At 35.8% G+C, this 22,155-nt stretch overlaps 1 protein-coding gene across 10 annotated transcripts in view; it reads left to right on the top strand.

Moving 5' to 3' along the window:
* Positions 1-22,155, top strand: part of PMCA (plasma membrane calcium-transporting ATPase 3) — a 1,392,263-nt gene that overhangs the window by 363,169 nt on the left and 1,006,939 nt on the right. For all 10 annotated transcript variants that reach the window (XM_090412026.1, XM_090412017.1, XM_090412079.1 and 7 more), the window contains 2 exons: positions 695-753; positions 12,822-13,032. The gene's annotated coding sequence lies outside the window, so the exon portion shown is untranslated. The remainder of the gene's footprint in view (positions 1-694; positions 754-12,821; positions 13,033-22,155) is intronic.

Genomic DNA, 22,155 nt, shown 5'->3' on the forward strand with positions numbered 1-22,155 from the left:
TTTAATTTGAATCAAGATGAGTCTTTAATGGCACTTGTGACATAATAAAGTTTATTAGACATACATATTCACAAGAATAAATATTATTTTACTATTGCAAATATCTCAACCAGAAACCTCTACTGGTCATCATCAGTGCCTCAGCATAATTACAAGGTGAAGCTAGAACACGTGGCTCAGCTCTGTAAATAAGATTAATGTTCTTTGTTCTAGCTTCACCTTGTGATTATGTTGCTGCACTGATGATGGCCAATTAGTTTCTGGTCAAAGTTTTTGCAATAATAATAAAAAAAATATTCTTGTGAATACATGCCTAATAAACTCAATTTGAAACAACATTGCTATTAATCTAGGTGAATGGTCATCAGGCTTTCACGTGTTACATAGTGACCAATTTAGAAGTGTTTTTAAACTGATATTTATCATGATTCTGTTAATGAGACATCAGAATCATTGCAAAGTTTGCCTGAGACTGGATCAGTGCTGACTATGTTAATATTATAATTATTATTGTTATCAGTATAACTTATTACTTTATCTTTAATTGGTGCTGAATAAAAATGGCCACAGCATTGTATGGCTTAATTATGTATGTTTTAGAATGATATTCAGGGTTTTTAATTTTGTGTTAAACTCTGTTTTGTTTGCTATTCTGTTATGAATAATCCTTTTTCTTTAAATGCTTTCATTGTAGCATTTCACGTCTAGAAGAGCACTGGCAGGACTTACTTCATACCTACCACACCCACTAAAGTATGTCACTTCAGTCGTTTTATTCATTTATTTCTATTGTTTTTATCTTTTCACATTTATATTACCTTAATATCAAAATTTTCTGATCCCACAACTCTCTAAAACTCATATTGTAATTATTTACTAAAACTAAATATTTAAAACCAACATCAATGAAGAAACAAATATAAATGACTTGTGAAACAAAGAAAATCATAGTTAATGCCAGATGTCTGTCTATAGCAATTTTCAAGCAATCTTCTTACTTTAATTCAAAAGTAATACATTGGCTCTCTTGCAACTAAAAGGGATGTTTTGTGTTACTGCCAGAACAGTCTTTTGTGATTTGAAACATGATTTATTTCAGTTACTTTATTTTCATCTCTAACTGATGCAGACAAATCTATTTCTGTCTTGTTTGTATTATGGTTATTTTTGTGCTGTCTTTCATCCTAAATAGGTTAGTCCATTGTATTGAAAATATCAACCAATTGCTATCACATCTGCCCTGTCCAAAAAAATGAAGGTTATCAATAGACAACTCCTCCAGTAGTTGGAGGCTCACAAATTAATCAGCGATCACCAGTACAAATGACATCACCTATCACTGGACATGCCAATGAAAGCTTTGCAGAAACTTGCACTCTTGTCCTTGACATTTCCAAATCTTTCAAGCATGTGCAACTTCGAGACCTGCTGAACAACTCGCCATCCTTTGTCTCCCTGCCACCCTCTGTAATTGGGTACCCGACTTTCTTTTTGGTTGTTCTCTGCGAGTCTTGGGATGGTTCTCTCTCTCTTTGAGCTTCACCACCAGTGCTGGAGTTACTCAGTGCTATGTTTTATCACTTAGTCTTTCCCCTGTACATAAATGACCTACTCAAAATAAACACTAATCCCATCTGCAGCTTTTCAGACTATAGTACTCTCCACTCATCTTACTCATTTGACATACCATGGGGTACCTTGACATCCCAGACTACAAAATCATCTACAATTAGTGCCTTAAACATTGATCTACATATCTACCCTCCCTTGGAATGAGGACAACCTTGGTATGTCCATTACCAAAAAGAATTTTGCTTTTCTTGCACAAAAGAGAACCCAGCTCATCTACTTCTTGTGGAAAGGCTTAGATGTTGGTTGTGCATTTTCACTATATTATTTAAGGAAATTACAACATACTAGGATATACATTAAAATAAATTTTAATATATTTCTATATTTCGGCAATGTCACGTTGCCATTTTCAAGAACTTAAGTACAAGACATGTGCACGCAGGCACAACAAAACAATAAGTGAGGAAGAAGTATGAAGCTATTATTTCTCCTAAAGTCCTGATGGTGCCCTCTAGCGGGCAATGTTGGTATTCTTGGGCGATTGGGCTGAAGGTCTTCTGATGTAGGTTTCCCAAATTTGAGGAAGTCTCATGCAGCCAAATTTGTTGAGGTTTGGCTCGTTTCTTAGGGCTGAAGCTGATTCTATGAAAAGCCTTTCATATCTGTATATATATGGCTTTCTTCCACCGTATTCTATGGCAGGTATCCAGTGCATGGCCAGCAAGACCAGAGTGGCTGTATTGGTGAAACCAGATGTAGTCCTTGTGTTCTGAAATTCTGATATTTGCTGTCCTACCTGTTTGGCCAAAGTAGGACAGTTTTCAGCTGCAAGGGACCTGGTATACACCAGGTAGGTCTAGGGGGGTAGGCTGGTCTTTAGTTGAGCAGATAAGGGATGCAATTTTTTATATGGTTTGTAACAAGAAGTTATGTTTTTTTAGGATTTTTGTGATTTTTTCTGAGGTGCCTCGGCGGATATAGGGTATGGTGATGGATTTAGAGTAATCCTTGTTGTGATGGGGGGGGGGATTGTGGTTTACTGGTTTCAATATTTTCTGGATTTTTTTTGCAGGGGGGGGGGTAGCCATTGGCTGAGAAAGTGTTGAGAATGTGGTTTAGTTCTGTGGTTAGGGCATTGTCATTTGAACAGATAAGTTTAGCCCTGTTGTGTAGTGTCTTAATGACTCCATATTGTTGTGAGGGGGGGGGGGGGGGGGAATTGTTGGTGACTGTATCTGCCTGTACGGGTGGGTTTTCTATATACTGAGAAAACCAAGGTTCCATCAGGCTGGCGGGTGACTAGTGTGTCTAAGAAAGGAATGCAGTTGTTTTTTTCCTCTTCCAGGATGAATTTGATTTTGGGGTGTAGGTTGTTTAAGTGTGTTAAGGAGAGGAGTGCATCAGAGCCATGTGGCCAAATAGCGAATACATCATCTACATAGCGAAGCCCGATGGTTGGTTTTTGTGGGACAGAGGTTAAGGCTTTCTCTTCAAAAGTCTCCGTATAAAAGTTGGCCAAGGGTGGGGAGAGTGGAGAACCCATGGCTGTCCCCTCTATTTGTTTGTAGAATTTTCCTTGCCAAACAAAATAGCCTGAGTTCATTGTGAACTGAAATAGGGCTGCGATATCGGGAGGAAATTTAGCTTGGATTAGCTCTAAGGATTCTTTGAGTGGGACATTAGTAAATAAGGAGGAGACATCAAACACACTGACCATTATGTCAGTGTGTTTGAGTGTAAGGTTTTCTATGCTGGCTTTGAAGTGGGCTGAGTTTTTTATGTATGAAGGTGTGTTGCCAGTATAGTGTGAGAGAGCTTTGGTCAAATGTTTAGCTAGTTTGTATGTGGGAGAATCAATGCCATCCACTATGGGACGTAATGGCACATTTTCCTTGTGAATTTTTGGGAGTCCATAAATACGGGGGGGGTATGGAGTTATATGGTTTTAGTTTGTTGGTGATTTCCACAGGCCAAGAAGTGACCTTCTTAAGGAGCCTGTGGAGTTTTCTAATTTGTGAGTTGGTGGGATTGGGATAGGGAAGTAAGTGGCCCGATCTAACAATAAAGATTTCAGCTTACCTGTGTAATCTTTTAATAATAATCACCAAAGCTTACCCTTTGTAAGCTTTGGTGATTATTATTTTCTTGTTTTTCTTTAATTCTAGTAGCGCTTTAATTTCTTTACTGGGCATGTTGGTTTTAGGTGGTTTAGCTTTGTTCAGAACACAAGCTACATCCATCATTGGCGAAGTGGCTTGGAAGGTGTCGAATCCCGCATTCAATCCCTATCATGATATCCTCAGCAGGTATTCTTCTGGGTGCAATGGCGAAGTTGTGGCCACATGCGAGGACGTCGAGTGCTTCAAGTTTCACACTAAGTGACGACAAGTTAACTACCGTTTCGGTAGAAAGTTGCGGTTTCAAGATCGTGTCCTTTTTTAATTTTTCAAACTTTTTGATGTGTCGATCTCGTACTTTTTTAAATTCTTTCTCCGCTGCAGTGCACGAGATGTCGTATAAAATAGACCAAATTTCGTGGCTTAAGGTGCTTGAAATGTCATCTTCTAGTGCCTGTATAGCTGAGTTAGCTTCACTCAGGAAACGGTGAGTGGCGGCAATTTGTTCTCTGAGTAAGGCTTGGCTGGCACGGTTGTAAATACGAAGTGCCTTTTGCGAAGAGAAATGATGCTTGAATTTCACACAGTTAGGGATTACCTGGTTATCCCGGCAGCGCTTCAGGAAGGCGAGACGATTCAGTTGTCTTGATAACTTCAATTTACCGTAATGGCATGCTTTATGTGTGGTAACATCTCTGTGGATAATCATAATTCTTGTGGAAAGGCTTAGACGTTGGTTGTGCATTTTCACTATATTATTTAAGGAAATTACAACGTACTAGGCTATACATTAAAATAAATTTTAATATATTTCTATATTTCGGCAAATCACCAGACAAGATCAGATGTCTTTGCTTGGACTAACATTTACCTCCAGCCTTTCCTGGCACACATCACATCAATATAATTAACCTCATCAGCATCCAAGAAACTTGGCATTCTCTTTTGTTCAAGAGCCTATTTTACACCCAATCAACTCTTTGCTATATGAAAATATCAAAATCCATCTATGTTTAGAATACTGCTCACATGTTTGGGGTGGTGCACCTAAAACTTCCCTTAAAATCCTTGATGCCATCCAGAGGCATGCTATTAGGCTCATAAATGATCCCTCTCTTACAGACTCACTTCAACCTTTATCTCACATGTGCATTGTTTCTGCACTATGTCTATTCTGCAGGTACTTCCATGATCACTGCTCCAGTGAATTTGCAACCATCAGCTCTTAATACAAGAGCTGCAGCTACCCAGCACCCATTTACTGTCCAACTGCAAATGCATCCTCTTTTATTCCATCCACCTCTGCCCTCTGGAATAGCCTTTCTCAAGAAGCATTCTCAAACAACTACAACCTGCTACTCTTAAAAACCTTCTCGGTCATCATCATCTGCCCTTCACATATGGCACTAATGATGTGCCAGTAGGTCCCTTGATCTCTTGTGTATGTGATCAGTATAAAAAAAATAATAAAATAAATAAAATACTGAGTTTCACATTGAAAGGGACCACAAACATCTGGGAAAGATAGAGAAAATACTTACGAGGGTGCTCTGAAAAGTTCTCGGCCTCGACCATAGATAGCAACACTATTAGCAAGATTTTTTTTTTTCTAAGTTGGTACATCTGTCATAAGCATCCATGTGAAATTGCAAGCCATTCTATCCAGTAGTTTGTTTTATACAGTTGTCTGAAACAAAAGTTTTGTCTGTATCCCTTGAAATGGATAAAATTGAGTATCATGCAGTTATACAATTCTTTTGTAAAAGAAGGTTTAATGCCAAAACAAATTCATTCGAAGTTCATAAAAGTTTATGGGCACTCTTATCCTTTGTTTTCGACAATTAAGAAATGCTGCTGAGTTTAAACGTGGCCGTACCAGCCTTGAAGATGATCCACATGAAGGATGTCCAAAAAATGTAACAGCACCAGTAATCATTGATCAAGTGCACGATATGGTATTGGATGACCGGCGAGTCAAAGTGCGTGAAATTCCTGAGACCATAGGTATTTCAAAAGAACATGTAGGATATATTTTGCATGAAGAATTGCAAATGAAGAAGCTTTGCGCAAGATGGGTGCTGCGCTTGCTCACAGCAGATCAAAAACGCACTCGAATGAAAATCTCTGAACAGGTGCTTGGAGCATTCTAACAAGAATAAAACTGATTTTGTGCATTGATTTATTACTATGGATTAGACTTGGATTCACCATTACACACCAGAATCCAAACAGCAGTCAAAACAGTGGACAGAAGTCAGTTATTCAGCGCTGAAGAAGACAAAGTTGGTTCCATCAGATGGAAAGGTCATGTCATCAGTGTTTTGGGATGCTAAAGGCATTTTGTTTATTATTTATCTTGAAAAGATAATTAATAAACATTATTAATTGTTTATTAATTATTAATAATTCTAGTAGTAAGACTTATACGTTGGTTAGACATAACTGGTAATTAATTTACGGAATTCACAATGCATATGAAGTATATTAATTAAAGATACTTTAATGAATCACTTCTATATTTCGGCAATGTCACATTGCCATCTTCGGGAACATAAATATATGGTATGTGCACTAAGGAACTAACAAAGCAAATGAGGAAGAAAGTAATAAACTAATTCTGTTCCTAAAGTCCTAATGGTGCCCTCTTGCGGGCTAATTTGGTAGTCTTTGGGAGACTTTCATTATGAGAACTTCAGCCCAACGGCCAAGACTACCAAATTAGCCCGCAAGAGGGCACCATTAGGACTTTAGGAACAGAATTAGTTTATTACTTTCTTCCTCATTTGCTTTGTTAGTTCCTTAGTGCACATACCATATCTTTATGTTCCCGAAGATGGCAATGTGACATTGCCGAAATATAGAAGTGATTCATTAAAGTATCTTTAATTAATATACTTCATATGCGTTGTGAATTCCGTAAATTAATTACCAGTTAATTATTAATAAACATAATTATTCCGATCTTTTAACCCGATTAGACGAAAAAATTCGTGAAAAAGAAGCCAGTTTGCAGAACAAAAAAAAATCATCTTTCATCAGGACAATATACCTGCCCACAAAGGTATTTTGGCAATGGAAAAATTAAGGGATCTGCACTATGAATTGTTGGAACATCCACCCTATTCCCAAGATTTGGCTCCCTCTAACTTCTATCTCTTCCCAAAACTAAAATTCTTCCTCGCTGGTCAGCGGTCAAGAGGTGATTGCAGCTGTAGAGGGGGGTATTTTGCAGATCCTACTGAGAACCACTACAGGAATGGAATAATGGTGCTGGAGCATTGCTGGAATAAATGCATTAGTCTTAAGGAAGATTATTTTGAAAAATAATTTTGAGATTATAAATCCTTTTTTTTTTTCATTGTTAGGCCGAGAACTTTTCAGACCACCCTCATAGTTGATGGCTTGTTTGTCCAAGTGGTTAGCTTACCTGCTTTCCAACCAACAGCTTTAGGGTTCAAATCCCACCGTGGACATGGATTGGATGTTTGTGATTTGTCTTTAGGTGGAAGATGAATTTCATTGCCTGGTGCGAGACTACTGTCCCATTTATTGGAGGCCTGAAGTGGCTTGAAAAGTTTCCAAGTTTCATCCCTAGAGCAGGGCTTCTGGGAAAAAAAAATATAAAATTGATAAAAAATGGAAAAAAAAATCCTTGCATTCCACCCATATTACAAACCTATAGTACAGATGTACTATAGGTTTGTAATAATCTTTTCTGGGTGGGAACCCATTTAAAAAAAAAAAAAAGAAAGTTATTCCCATGTGACATCATCATCATCATCACAACGTCGTATGGATATTCCTGTGCCTCACCGGGTTTTTGGAGTGAAGCCTTTTGCTGCAAGAAGTTGTAGGATCGCAGACGCCCTTTTCACAAAGAGTTAATAGGTTAATCACAAACATCCATGCCCCTGGTGAAATATACGAACTCATAGCCTCTTGACTGGAGAGCAAATACACTAACCACTGAATCAACCAGGAGGAAGTCTAATTTATCTTGGAGTTATCTATAAATTATCTCTAATTTATCGATTTATCTTGCTCTATAGAAACTTTGTGTATTGATTTGTAAATTATTATGCTTTTGTGACATTTTAGAGACAACCTAATTGAACTTTTGAGCCATTAATAAAAGATAGAGTGTGGTGTCCCAGAGAAATGCAAGACTTCAGAGGTTGATTCCATGAATTATTTTAAGCAGAACCTTATCTATGTAAGTCTAATTCCACTCTTTAACCCATACATGGTACTAATGTACTATAGGTTGATCTACCAACCTTGTGTATGGGCTCAACATAATAAATAGGAATCAGATTTATGGAGATATGTTTTTAGGGGAATGGGGAAATAGTCATTTCATTTGGGTACCCATAACTGCAGACTTCCCAAATGAGCATGTATTGTGGTCTAGTTATATAGTGTGTTTCTTGCAGATGTTCACAGAAACTTAATTCTCTGTGAACATCTGCAAGAACAGAAATGCTTTTCGTTACTAAGTTCACTGTGTGCTATATGCTTATGAATTGATGCTATCTAAGTTTTCAAACTCGACTTACGTTGTTAATTTGTTCTGAAGGTTTCTGTGTAAGTGGAAAATCGACATAAGATAAATAGTGCTTAAATATGATGCATTTTTGATAAATATGTTCGATTCAAAGAATAATTAAAGCAAAAGTTCTTATGAAAAGAAAACTTGGGGAATATGAAAGCTTACTGAGTATCTTATTGAGTATATATATGAATATAATAATAATAATAATTATTATTATTATTATTATTTTGGGATACCTCCATGGAGTCCTAAGACTCATTGCGGTAGACCTTACTATCAACACAATATCTATCATATCTGTCCTTGAAACCATTAACAGACACTCTTCAACTCACTCAGGCAACCCATTGACCATTCCATTCATTGACCACTCTCCAAGTGAAAAATCTAGTCCTCATGTCCTTGCTAACAACACTCTTACCTAAATTCCAGGGATGACCTCATGTTCTGCTCCTCTAGCTAAATGTTAAAACATTTTTCCTGCATCAGTCCTATAAAAGCCTTTAAGTAACTTAAATGTATTTCTCACATCTCCCCTTTTGCCTATCAACCAACCATTGCAATCCTCAAACCCTCCTCATAGGGATCATTCCACAGTCTGTTCATCTTTCACTTGCCTCTGGATCCTGTCCACCACTTCAATGCCACTTTCCTTCATCATGTGATCCACACAGATGATGAATAACATTGAAGATAATATGCATCCTTGTGTCATATCCAATTTAACGTCAACCCATCTTCCTGTGCAATCCTTCAATTCAAGTTGCTGTATTTCAACTCAAATATATATGCACATTGCTCAATATAATGTTCCATTTATACCATGTAACTGCAGCATTTTGAACAACTTTTCTCTTGTCATCAGATCTACAAAAACTTAAATATAGATCTTTGTTACATTCCCATGATTTCTTATGTCATAAAGTGAATCTGATCCTGACTACCTCCATTTGGCTGTAACTTAGCTTGTTCTTCTTTGAGTTTCCCTTCCACATTTTTTGCATAACTTTTTCTCAAGTATACTTGCATAAATCTTACCAGGAATACTAAGTGAAGTATATAAAGTTAAATGTGAGAATTGCAGAGGAATTTCTCGCATTTAACTTTATATAGAAAGGTAATCTGGAATTCCACCCTCTGACCATGCCATTCTGAATTATGCAGTATATAGCTACTGTGTAACTTCTATATTTCTTATCATTTTTGATTTTATCATTTCTGGTTGAAAATCATTCTACCCCAGCTATTCATCGATTCCATATTTCAAGTTTTTAATGGATTTTTCTACTTAAAGTATTGATATATATATATATTCCTGATTTCTTGTTGAGTGTTTTCTACCCCTGTGCTGTCACTGCTTGTTTCAAAGTAATTATTCAAAACATTTAAAAATAACTATCTTCAATTTCCATGTCACCTTTATCATATCTGATCCATTTTACAGTACTCTTTCCTCATTTCTAAGTTTTTTCAATAACTTCCAGAATATTTTCTCACTTTCCTGATATTTATTTTCTGTCTTCTTACCAAAGTCTTCCCATGACTTTTGTTTAGCTAGTTTTACTGAGTTTTTTTTGTGTCGTCTAAGAGCACAAGCTGACTTACTTTCCAGGAACTTTTGATATTCTTCACTCTTATTTTTTACTGCCTCTTTAATTTCCTGTCCTTCATGCAGTTCTGATTTTTCTATCATTGCAGACATACCTACATACTTATCTGGCTGAATTATTCAATATTTTCTTCAGGGTTTGCCATTGAATCTCCAAGATTTGATTTTTATTTTGAAACTAATTTTTCATGAATAATAGTTGTATCTAAGTGTATAGTTCACCCATGAAAGCTGTTCAACTTTGATTTATTTTAAAACTTTTTTTTACACACTCTTCTTTTCAATATGTCGTGCCAAAGTTGTACCAAATTTCAAATACCTCTGTGTATTCTGGTGTCCTGAACCAGTATGAAGATATCACTATCAACGATAACGTAGTCAGACTTCTTATTTCTCACACCTTCTTTCCATGTCAATTTGTGCATATTTGTATGTTGGAACACATGATGTGAGTAATAACTTGTTCGTGTCCTAAACTAGTTATTACTAACAGAACTAGCAGACATTTACTTAGATACTTTTGCTTTGCTCTTTTCTTCATTTAATTTTTTCAAAACTTCTGTATGTCTGGTAATCATTTTTTACTCTGCTGTTTATGAGGCCCAACCTTTCCTTTTTTGTTGTGTCAACTGCCTTTTCTAAGGCCTTCATAAATTCCTCTACTTCTTCCTTAGTAGAACCTTCTGTGGGACAATAGCCACAAATAAGTCTTTGTCCTGTTCCTCATTGTGACATCAGTCCACCATCACTCAACTTCATATCACATGCCCTACTCCTCTTCCCTGATTGCTATTGCATAGAAAGATCTCGCCTGTTTTTTTTTTTTTTTTTTTTTCTTCCTTCTTTGTTTTGATAGCATCTATTATGCAGATCTAATACATCCTGCTAGTTCCATTTCTTTTCCTTTGATGCTTATGTTGATGATGCCAATCTTGAACTAACTCTGCTGGTGTTGAGCTGGGATTTGTTCCAGTAGCTGACATTTCTCTGTTTGCCCTGCTTCCCAGATGAAATTGACAGGGACATTGTTTAAGAAGGTGATGCCTCATCTCGTATGAAATTTTGCCATGTTGTACTGTCATTTGGATTATGATTTAAGCCAATAGGAATACAGTTCAGTTAGCTGAATCTCAAAGTTAGATATCTAACTGTGCATCACAAGAAGGTGAAGATTAGACATCAGGTCAGAAGACTTAACAGTTCTCTGCATTTTTTAAAAGGTGCCATGGAGGTCTAAGTACTTATCATATTCATGTAATTATTGATGTGTACAGTTGACATCTTTTGATATTGTTATCCAAACAGTATTGTTATATTGAATCATATTTTTAACGTGACTCCCACCCATGAAAGGTTTTTACAAACATATAGTACATTCATAATGTGGGCAGAGTAAGAATTCTTTTCTATTTTTTAAAATTAATTATATATATATTTTTTGTATTTGTATTTAGTTTTTATATAATCTGAAATCCCTATTCTAGTGACCAAACGGATTTTTTTTTTTAACAAAATTCAGATCTCCAGTAAATAGGGTGATGAAATCACCTGGTATTCTCATACCAGGTGATGAAATTCATCTCCCCTCTAAATTCTATTGCAACATCCATGCTGTTGGTAGGAATTGAACCTACATCTTGTTGGTCGGAGAGTGGATACACTAACAAATTGACCAAGCAGGTTGGTTGACTTAAAGCACACCATCCTGTGGAACTGGAATAAATGCATAGTGAATATCTACACAGTTTGCTGTTCCTAAAAATAAAAAATAGATACTTTAAGGGTGCTAAATAATGAGCAGTTATATATGTGCCATTTGCAAGAAGCACAACTCTGCAGAGTTAGATTACCATGACTGAACTTTGATCATTGAATTCAGGCTCTCTTTAATCATTTATATCTCTATTCCATACAAATGTACACATTTGTATGTATGGTTTAGAGTATGGTACAATTTACAGCTCTACAATTTGTATTGCTGTAAAGTACAGCTTCTTGAAGTAGATTACAAACCATGACTTGAAGCCATAAACTTTCCTTCATTATGTGCTTCTAAGTTCTGATGTATGTAGGTACAGTTTATTTGTGAAACATGTTGACTTGATGTGGAGTGAATTATATGTATAATGAGCAATAATGGACTGTGCAAATCTTTATGCAAAAGATATTTCCACTGCTCATTTTAAGTAAATGTATTGTGTGAACTCATTAGGAGAAAAGCAGTTAAGTGTATTATGTGTTCATTGATCATCATGGTATGAAAGCAGACCTTCATTTATTTGCAATATGAGCTGCTGTTTGGAGGATGCTTCTTTATTGATGTGACAGAGTATGTATTTTTGTACATCCATACATTTCACGTTTGCCAGAGATAAGACTGCAAGCCTCTAACTTGACCAATTTGATCTCCTAATGCTCCTTTAGACTATTGCATTATTGCAAAAAAAAACATTAGTGTATATGCAAAAGATTAACAATAGAAATGATGCAGTGCATTGGAGAATTTTGCACTTCACAGAGTATTCAGAATAATCAACAGTAAATAAAGAGAATAATACAGTCGTTATAACAGTATGGAAATATGTGTATCTTAGTAAAAGGTAAACAGTTTAAGCAAATTTAAGAGCTGTATTGATGTTCCTTTTCTAAAATAAATAATTTTGCATCTTAAAGTACATTTTAAGGTGGTATTAAAGCATTTTTAACTTCTAATTCTAAAATAACCATTTAATAGGTATTTGAATTTTCACTTACAAAATTGCCATATTTTTATATACCATGTTGGAAATTGGATGCATATTGATATAAACTTATTTGAATTAAAATCACAAAATCACTCAAGAAATTAGCATCCTGAAGTTTGGAAGATATCTTTTAAGATAATCTGCATAATCTGGTTGGGAGAGTAGATTAAGTTATTTTGCTATATCTATTTTCTTCAAAAGTTGTTAAGAAAAATTTGTTGTTCCAGGTGCAGTGCTGGTCCTGGTGAAGAAATTTGCTCTGCCTTGCAGACTAAGTTTAGAAAATGCCTAGGTTTTCGGCAGGGCAGTGATGTGAAGTGGCATGTAGCAATATCTGTTAGTATGTATGTAGGTTTACGATAAGCTGAACACATGAAGGCCACCTTCTGATTGAGGGTATCAAGGAAAGCTCAAGTCCCTTCTCTTTCCATTTCAAAGGTAAACCTGATTCTATGGTGAATATCGTTAAGAAAAAAATAAAAAGTTGGTTATATTGCCTACTGAAAAAAAATGCTTATTTCTCTCTCAATCTTTGAAATGGTTAAAGTGGAAATTCTATTGGGGAAAATTAGTCTACTGATTTCTAAGACTTTTGCCTGCTTTGATGACAAAAAAAAGAAATACTTGAATTTAGAATGCTAAATTTATTTTGAAGTAAAGAGCTTAAAATATACTTTGTGGTATAAAATCTAACAGTTTTGTATTTACAGATGTTATTTTCTCTGTTTTTAATAGTAATATAATATATGATACACTGCTTGTAACTCTAATAAAAGTGCTCATTTTGCAACTTCTCGTAGATCAGTATCTGAGACTTGGAAGATAAAACAGTTAAGTCTTAATTCTGGTCAAGATTCATATGATTGGAGTAACTATTCATGCATAAATAATATTGAATTCTAACTACTACTCACCCAGAGTGGAAGGTGGCAAGTCTTATTCCAGCATAAAGATACATTTTTACTGTATATCTGGCACATGTAATCAGGTATGTGGGTGCAGATCTGTGTTGCAGTCATTGGATCAGATATCACAGTTGGAAAAAGGAATTATCATTAAGGATTGAGCATTAGATACTTCCATCTTGAATATGGCATGCCTAGTTGGTTTATCATGTTCTTGGTGGTTAAGGTGCACCTAGAATGGTGCTATACATGCAAAACCATCTCCCACCAATGAAACCACACAGGAGCATTGAAGGTGTTTGTTTATGATTGGCTGCTTCATGCCAGCTAATAACAGATTACAATAGACTTCCCTCTTGCAAGTATAGGATTCCTGGAGCCAGAAGCCCACGACAGTCTTCTCAAGATCATCATGGAAAGTGGATGCCATAGTGTCAGCAGCATGTTGGATGGACACGGGGAAAAGGGTGTGCAGGTTTATCTCACTGACAGTTTCTGCTGCACAGTGCAACTGGATTGGTATATGTGCAATGCAGATAACATGTCACTGGACTTCATGCAATCTTTCCATAAAGTTAAAGGTTTTGTTGCTCAGAATAAGTATTCTTGTTTGTAGTATTGACTGTATAGCTAGTGAACTTATGTTATTATTATTATGTGACACCTCCAGGGAGCTTATAGACTCATCGAGGGAGAGTGAGCTAACAGCATCGAACGATTGAACTCCTCCAACTACTAACTGCGCTTAAACTTGCTTAACTTTTTGCGTGAGCCATTAGTAGCAGAGGCTCTACCAATCGACCAACCTTTGCTGGCAAATGATGTTACATCATGGTATAAGATGTAAAGCTTGCCATGTCACCTGACCCCCTAGAGTGCAAGAAATTAGTTTGAAGAAAGGACATGGACAAGTTTTCTTAAATATCAACCCAGTTAGATGTTCTGGGAAATGTGATTAGATGTACAGATGCTTCTATCCTCCATTCAGAGTTGTTGATTCCTTTCTGGCATGATGGTTATAGATTCATGCATGAATAATCACATGCTGACATAACACTGAATTATGATCAACTGTTATATCAGTATATGATTATTGCAGTGGTTTGGGCAATGATTGCTCAAACCATGGTAAAGCTGAAACCTCCTGCTTAACAAAGTTAAGCAGGAGGTTTCAGCTTTACCATGGTTTGAGCAATAGCAGGAGTCAACATATAAGAAATATTGAGATGGGAAGATGAGAAAACTGAAGGGGGGGGAACATTTATCTAGAATACTGGATTTGTTTTGAAATTGAATAAAATAGTAATTTTAATAATATAAAATGATTAAGTCCATGGTCATACTGGCTCTGTATTTGGTGAATTGCCCCATTTTACTCGCTCTCCCCTGGTCTATATCCATTTCTTTTGGTAGCTGATGTCTTATTACCCTATATGAATGCTCTCTCTCTCTCTCTCTCTCTCTGTATTTCTTGATTTCAATTAAACTGTGAATATCCGACTCTTCTAATATCTTCATTTTTTATGCAATCTAATTTTTGTTCATTCTTAATTGTCTGTAAAAATCATATCTGGCTGCCTGTGTTTTACCTTGCTTTTTCATGGTTTTATATTTCCAAACACATGTAATAAGTGTGGGAGTGACTGTTTATAAAATTTAAGTTCTTCAGTGTCCTTTTAATTGTTCTGCAAATTTTCTGAATATTGGAATATTTTTTTCATGTATATCTTTATCTTTTAAATGCATTATTATGCAACCTGAATAATGACAGTGTCACTTGTTTCGTCACTTTTATCTTCTCGATTATTTTTGGCTTAATATCATGATCTTTGGCTTTTGTTTTCTTTGACATGTTTAGATTGTACTGCTAACATAAATTGTATTTAACTCAAAGACAATTTATGGCAACATACAGCATTGTATTAATGGTCAGTTCTCATTAACTTAAATATCTTGTTGTTTTCATTTTATCAGTATATACACACTATCTACCAATAATTGTCCAGACACCCCTGTTATTTGAAATTTGTAGCTTGCAACTTGGTAAAGAAATCTAGTCGTAACTAAGTAGGATACTTTTTACAAGCACCAGTTGTACTGTAACATGCAATCCCTAAGAATTAATGTTTCATGTCGTTATATTTGAAGCTTAGCTATCAGAATCAGATATGATAACTGGGATCGAGTGTAATGGGTGTGCTATTTTTAGGAATGACAGAAGAGATGGGAGTAATACTACTAATGATATCAGATGACTTTATCCAGTTAGTGTAGAAACACAAGGAAACAATGATGGTAACAATGTTTCATGTAGCGGTGAGTTTGAGTATCTGATGTGAAGTGGAGGCTAACAAAATGAAATATATGGTAGGTTGTTGCTACAGACCTGGCAGTTCAGTTACAGGGGATAAAGAAATGTATTAAGTTTTAAAAGAGGTATACAGTGAGTAGACATATCGATACAAAATTAATAACGGAAAAAACTCGCGTACAAAGATTATTTATAATTAATAACAGAAAATTATCATCATCATCAAATTCCTGCCATGTACCCTCAAGGGGTGTACAGGATATGACAGTACTACATGAAAAATTTACATCATTACTAACTTCCTATCTACAATTTTCCTCCAAATCAGTCTGTTACTTGTCAAGACCCCAACATTATATCAGATCTTATATTTCTATCGTCTAAGGCACTTTGTACTGTATCAATCCACCTATATCTTAGTCTTCCTCTGGGTCGTTTTCCTGCCAACCTTGCAGAGAACACTTGATTTGCTAATCTTTCCTCTCCCATTCTATTTAAGTGACCATACCACCTGAGATTAGCTCTGCTAATGCATTCCTGGATGCTGACAATGTCAAGTTCTTTCCTAATATCCTCATTTTTAATATGATATTGCCATTGATGCCATCTGTTCACGCCTATAATCTTTCTCAGGACTCTCATATCTGCGGTCTCTAGTCTTTGGTCAAGTGTTTTACTTCTGACCCAGCCCTCAGATCCATAAGTTAAAACTGGTTTGAACACTGTCTTGTATACAGCTAATTTAGTGTTTCGACTAATTTCTCTCTTATTCCATATGAATTTATTCAATTGACCTCCCACCATGCCAGCTTTGCTGATTCTGTTTTCTATTTCTATATTTAATTTACCATCTTCAGTAAAAATCGTTCCTAAGTAGCTGAAATGTTTTACTTGTTCCACAGGTTCTCCATTCACAACACAGTTGACATTTTCAATGATTCTGCCTATTTTCATTGTCTTTGTCTTTTTATTGCTGACCTTCATACCATATCTATTACAACAGCTATTCAATTTAGTCAGAGAATCTTGCAGACTTGTAGCAGATTTATTTAGAAGTATAACATCATCCGCATAAAGCAAAGTGCTGACATTAACATCTCCAATTTTGATATCAGGTTTAATACCACTTTCCTTCATAATGTGATCCATATAGATAATGAATAACAGGGAGGATAATGTACATCCTTGTCTCACACCAGATTTAACATTAAACGGAAAATTATAATATTAAGTAATCTTTGTATGTGAGTTTTTTCCGTTATTAATTTTGTAAAGAAAATGTATTATCAATTATCCAAGCATTGATTGCGTAGAAGAGAAATCTCATGATAAGAATGAAGAGTTATTGATTTGTTGTGAGACAGTTTTCTCAAGCAGCATGTGAAAGAAGGAACTCAAGGTCAAAGAGTGTTAGATTTGGTCATAGCATCAGAAGGGTTCTCATATAAGAATATGGCTATTTTACCACCATTAGTGACGGTGATCATACTGTGCTTTCTTTGGAAGTATCTAATTGTATTGATGCTCTGATTACAACAGGTTACACATTGAACTACAAAGCTGGAAATTATGATCAGCTTAGGAGAATACTATCTTTGATCCCATGGTATTAGCTCAATGGGAAAAATGTCAGCATTGCATAGGAATATTTGAAAAAGTGCTTAAATGAGGTGGTATCTGAATGTATCCCTGAATAAATAGGTTGGGAGTGAAATGGATGTGTAAATTTATCCACAAGAAGATGATGATGATGATGATGTGGAAAGAATATCATGAGAATTAGATTGAGAGGAGTTATGAAATATATAAAGCTCAGGCCAGAAAAGGAACCAGTATTGTGTGGAAAACTCAATTGGAGTATGAAAAGAAACTGGACTGCAAGCTAAAGGCAATCCAAAAGAATTTTACTGTTATGCCACAAGCAAAAGAAGGAATAAATGTGAAAGAATAACTTTATTGATTGTACTCTAGTGTCAGAAGCTAATGAGATTTTTTAATCAATGAGTGCTCACTGTACTAAGATATATCAACCAGGTGTAGGTAACATGGTGCACAGTGCTACTGCAACATTGGATAAAGAGTTAGAGATTCATGCAGATGAGGTTGAAGAGCTGCTACATAACCTGGATAAGAATTTATCAATAGGGACAGATGGAATATCACCCTGTTTGTTAAAGGAATGTTCAGCTGAATTGGCTAGACCTTTCACATTTTTGTATATACGCTGACCAGTCGGCCTGGTTGGCTGAGCGGTCAGCGTATCCGCTCTCCAGCCAAAAGGCTGCAGGTTCGAATCCCGCTGTGGTCATGGATGTTTATGATTGTCTGTTAAAATACTAGTGGTGGTGGTGGTAGGTGGTAGATGGCATTGGTGTAGATGATGATGGTAGTGCGTTTTGTTGTAGTTGATGGATTGAGTGGTGGAGACAGAGTTGTAGTAGGTGCTCTCCCTCGATGAGTCTTTGGACTCCTGGAGGTGTTATGTATTATTAATAATAATAATAATTACTTGAGTCTCAGCTCTGGAATGATACCACAGGAATGTATAATAGTTCCATTGCAGAAGAGTGGTGCAAAAACAGATGTGTCTAACTACCAAACTTTTAGTATCTGGTGTGGTAGTGAAGATTTTAGAGAATTGGTAAGAACTCGCATACAGAGATGGGTAGACAAACAAGCTATACTCTGCAAAGAGCAAAGTATATCTTGCTCATATTTTATAACAATGTTATGGCAGAGTTGGATAAAGGGAATGGATACACTGTGATAATGTTGGATTTTTCTACAGCATTTGATAAGATACTACACAGAAGGCTATTGCATAAAATGGAGAATATGGGATTTGAATATAAACTCTTGACTTGGATCAGGGGATGGTTGACAGACAGATATCAAAAAGTGGTATACAGTGTGTGTGAATCTGCCAGATTTAAGGTGACCAGTGGTGTACCTCAAGGCTCAATCCTTGGGCCATTATTGTTCAATCTATACATTAATGATATCAGGCAAGTTTTAACATCATATGTGCAGTTGTTTGCTGATGATGCAAAGATAGGCAGGCAATCAAGGATGCTACTGATATTCAGCACTTACGAAATGATTTGAATAGGCTGGAAATATGGGCAAACAAAAATGGCTGGCAGTTTAATGTTAGGAAGTGTCAAGTTATGCACTTTGGCATGATGAGATTTCCAGTGGCATATTATATTAGTGGGGTTATGTTACAAGAAACTGAGGAGGCAAGGAATCTTGGCATATTGGTGGATAGGAATTTGAAGTTCAAAGATCATATTGCAAAAGTTGCAAATACAACTCTGAGGATAATTGCAATGTTGAAGCGAAACTTGGCATGTAAGGATAAGAAAATCATTTTGCTTCTTTATTAGGCTTTGATAAGATTGCACTTGGATTATTGTGTGCAGATTTGGTCCTCTAGATTTCAAGGGGATAAAGAAGCTGTGGAATGGATGAAAAGAAGAGTTACAAACATATCTACATTATGGGATTTAGATTATGAGGACAGTTTGCGAGTATGTGGATTACAGACTTTGGTTAACAGGAGAAAAAGGGGTGATATGATAAAGGTCTCTGAACTTTTGAATGGGTGTTAGGATATTGTCTGATGAAATTTTTTGTTATATGGAAGGCGTTGAGAGAACATGGGGGGGGGGCATCCATGGAAGTTAAGTTTGCTCACAGTCAAGAATGAGGTAAGAGCTAGGTTTTTCCTTTCACAGAGCAGTGAGTGGAATAGTTTGCCTTTGGGGAGGGGGGTAACGAGTGCATCTAGTGTGAATGAATTTAAGGGAAGGTACGACAGCTTGTTTGGGGGATATATAGCATCCATTGATGTGTCCTTGACTCCCTGGCGGTCTCAGATAATAATATATTAGTAATTCGTGGATATTTAATGGAGTATTGACAGCACCAGGAAAGGATTAAAAACTAATTTTAATGGTTCCAATATTTCGTCTATCACTGAGAGACCTTCAGGGAGTACAAATAATACTTTTAACACACACACACAGGTAACCCAGTATTTAATGAAACATGGATGATTCAAAATTCTTAGGTGGCACGCTAGATAGGATTTAAGTCACCCATCTCTCATTCGGTATTTTTGTGTGTGTGTGTGTGTGTGTGTGTGTGTGTGTGTGTGTGTGTGTGTGTGTGTGTGTGTGTGTGTGTGTGTGTGTGTGTGTGTGTGTTATAGTGACTGAGACGAAATATTGGAAGCATTAAAATTAGTTTTTAATCCTTTCTTAGTGCTGTCAGTACTCCATTAAACCTATGAGAACTTCCTTTGTAGCACTTAATGTATTGTTTTTGCTCATTCATTCATTCATTCTGCCTTATCTGTCAAATTCCTTAGAATATAATGAAAGTTAAAAGGCCTCATTTAAATAATATACTTGCTACATTATATCTTTTTCAGTAAGCAGGTTTCCTTTATACCTTATCTTTGCTGAAGAAGACTGAAGAATAATCATTGAAACCACTGGAATACATTAAGTAGTTTCATATGCATTTTTAATAAAACGAACTTTACTGCAGATCCCTTATTTCTTCTTGGAACATATACTACTTGCTTCTCATGTATGACGGCTTGATACATTATACCCTCCTTTAATTATTAACTTCACAGTTTTTGTATGCTTGGAGAGTAGTTAAATGCATATAAAAACTTATCCGAGATTAGAGATCTTAACTCGATATTTTATTAGACCTTTATGGCTCTCCTTCCCTGCTTGCCTATTCTTTGCTTACTAGCATTCTTGTTACTCAGTAACAGCTATTCTAAAAAACAACTATCTCATACATATCCGTTACTAAGAGATTCAAAGTGAAACTGAAATGACAACATGGCTGCTGTTAGCACAGCGATTGCATTCTAACAGTGATCGAAATAGAAACATTATGGTAAACAACATAAATTAATTTATAATATGCATATAACATGGTGTTATTCCCTAAAAATTACAGTAATATAGTAAGCAAGTTTATTACTTAAATTCATTTAAGTCTTCTTTATTACAGTACTGCTATATTGCTTGGTTGCTCTGGTAATACTAAGCATATAGCTGCATTACTAAATGTGAACACATACATATATTTTTAAAGATTTTTATCATATAACAAAATATATTCCTTGTTAATGAAATTTTTACTCATCATATATAAAACTTTTAAAAAAAAGTGAGCATAACAAGTAAAATGATTGTGAGATTTTTACAGTATGAATTATCTTTTCCATTATGCATTAAGTTTTGCATTATATTTCTTTATTTTCATTTATTTTGCCTTCATTATATATGCTGTGACCTCTGATTGATATAATATTCTAATACATTCGTCTTATCTTGTATCTGTTCTTTTTCTTGCTCTCTCAATTTTATTGATATTTTATGAAGTTTACATGCAAAGTATCTTCATATAAGAGCTGTTGACTTCACATCAAGTGTCTCAGTAATCCTTAATGCAAAGCACTACTTCTTTTTGGGTATATATACATATTGTATATGGGTACTATGAGAGTTCAACTCCAATCATCTGGAATTCGTCCCTCTGTCCAGGCCTTCTGAACTATGCAGTGCAGCCACTGTACGACTTTTATACCACCATACTTGAGCATTTCTGGTCGAATATCATCTACTCCTGCTGCCTTTCCACATGTCACACTTTTGATGGCTTTTCTACTTCAAGTATGGATATGTATTCCTGACTGCATGCCTGGTCACTGTTTTTTATCACTCTGCTGTCATCACTGCTGATTTCATTTAGCAGTTTTTCAAAGTAATTACTCCATACTTCAAGGATATCTTTTTCTCCTGTTTTCATGTCACCTTTATCATCTCTAACTCCTTTTATAGCACTCTTTCCTCCATTCTTAAGCTTCTTCAACAACCTCCAGAATATTTTGCCACCTTCTTGATATTTATTTTCTATATTCTTGCCAAAGTCCTCCCATGACTTTTGTTTAGCTAATTTTACACAGTGTTTAGCTTTCTTACATTTGTCTCTGTATTCTCTAAGAGCACAAGCTGACTTATTTATGCTTTCTTCTTTTCCTTCACAGGAAGTTATAGAGGCAGTGAAGGAAAAGAAGAAAGAACTCCACCATGGAGTTCTGATTTTTGTATCCTTGTGCACAACCTCACCACCTGCCTCTCTGGCTGAATCAATCAGTGTTTTCTTCAGGGCTTGCCACTGAATCTCCAAGGGGGGGGGCCTTGTTTAACCGGCGACTCCCCAGCAGGCATGGAATTCTGTCATGTTCTACCATTTTAAATTTTGGTTTAAGGCAATAAGAATGCAATTTGGGTGGCTAAACCCCAAATTGCCAGC

The sequence above is a fragment of the Typopeltis vanoorti genome, chromosome 2 (assembly GCF_054136105.1).
Source record: "Typopeltis vanoorti isolate ZY-2024b chromosome 2, IOZ_Tvanoo_1.0, whole genome shotgun sequence".
Taxonomy (NCBI): Eukaryota; Metazoa; Arthropoda; class Arachnida; order Uropygi; family Thelyphonidae; genus Typopeltis; species Typopeltis vanoorti.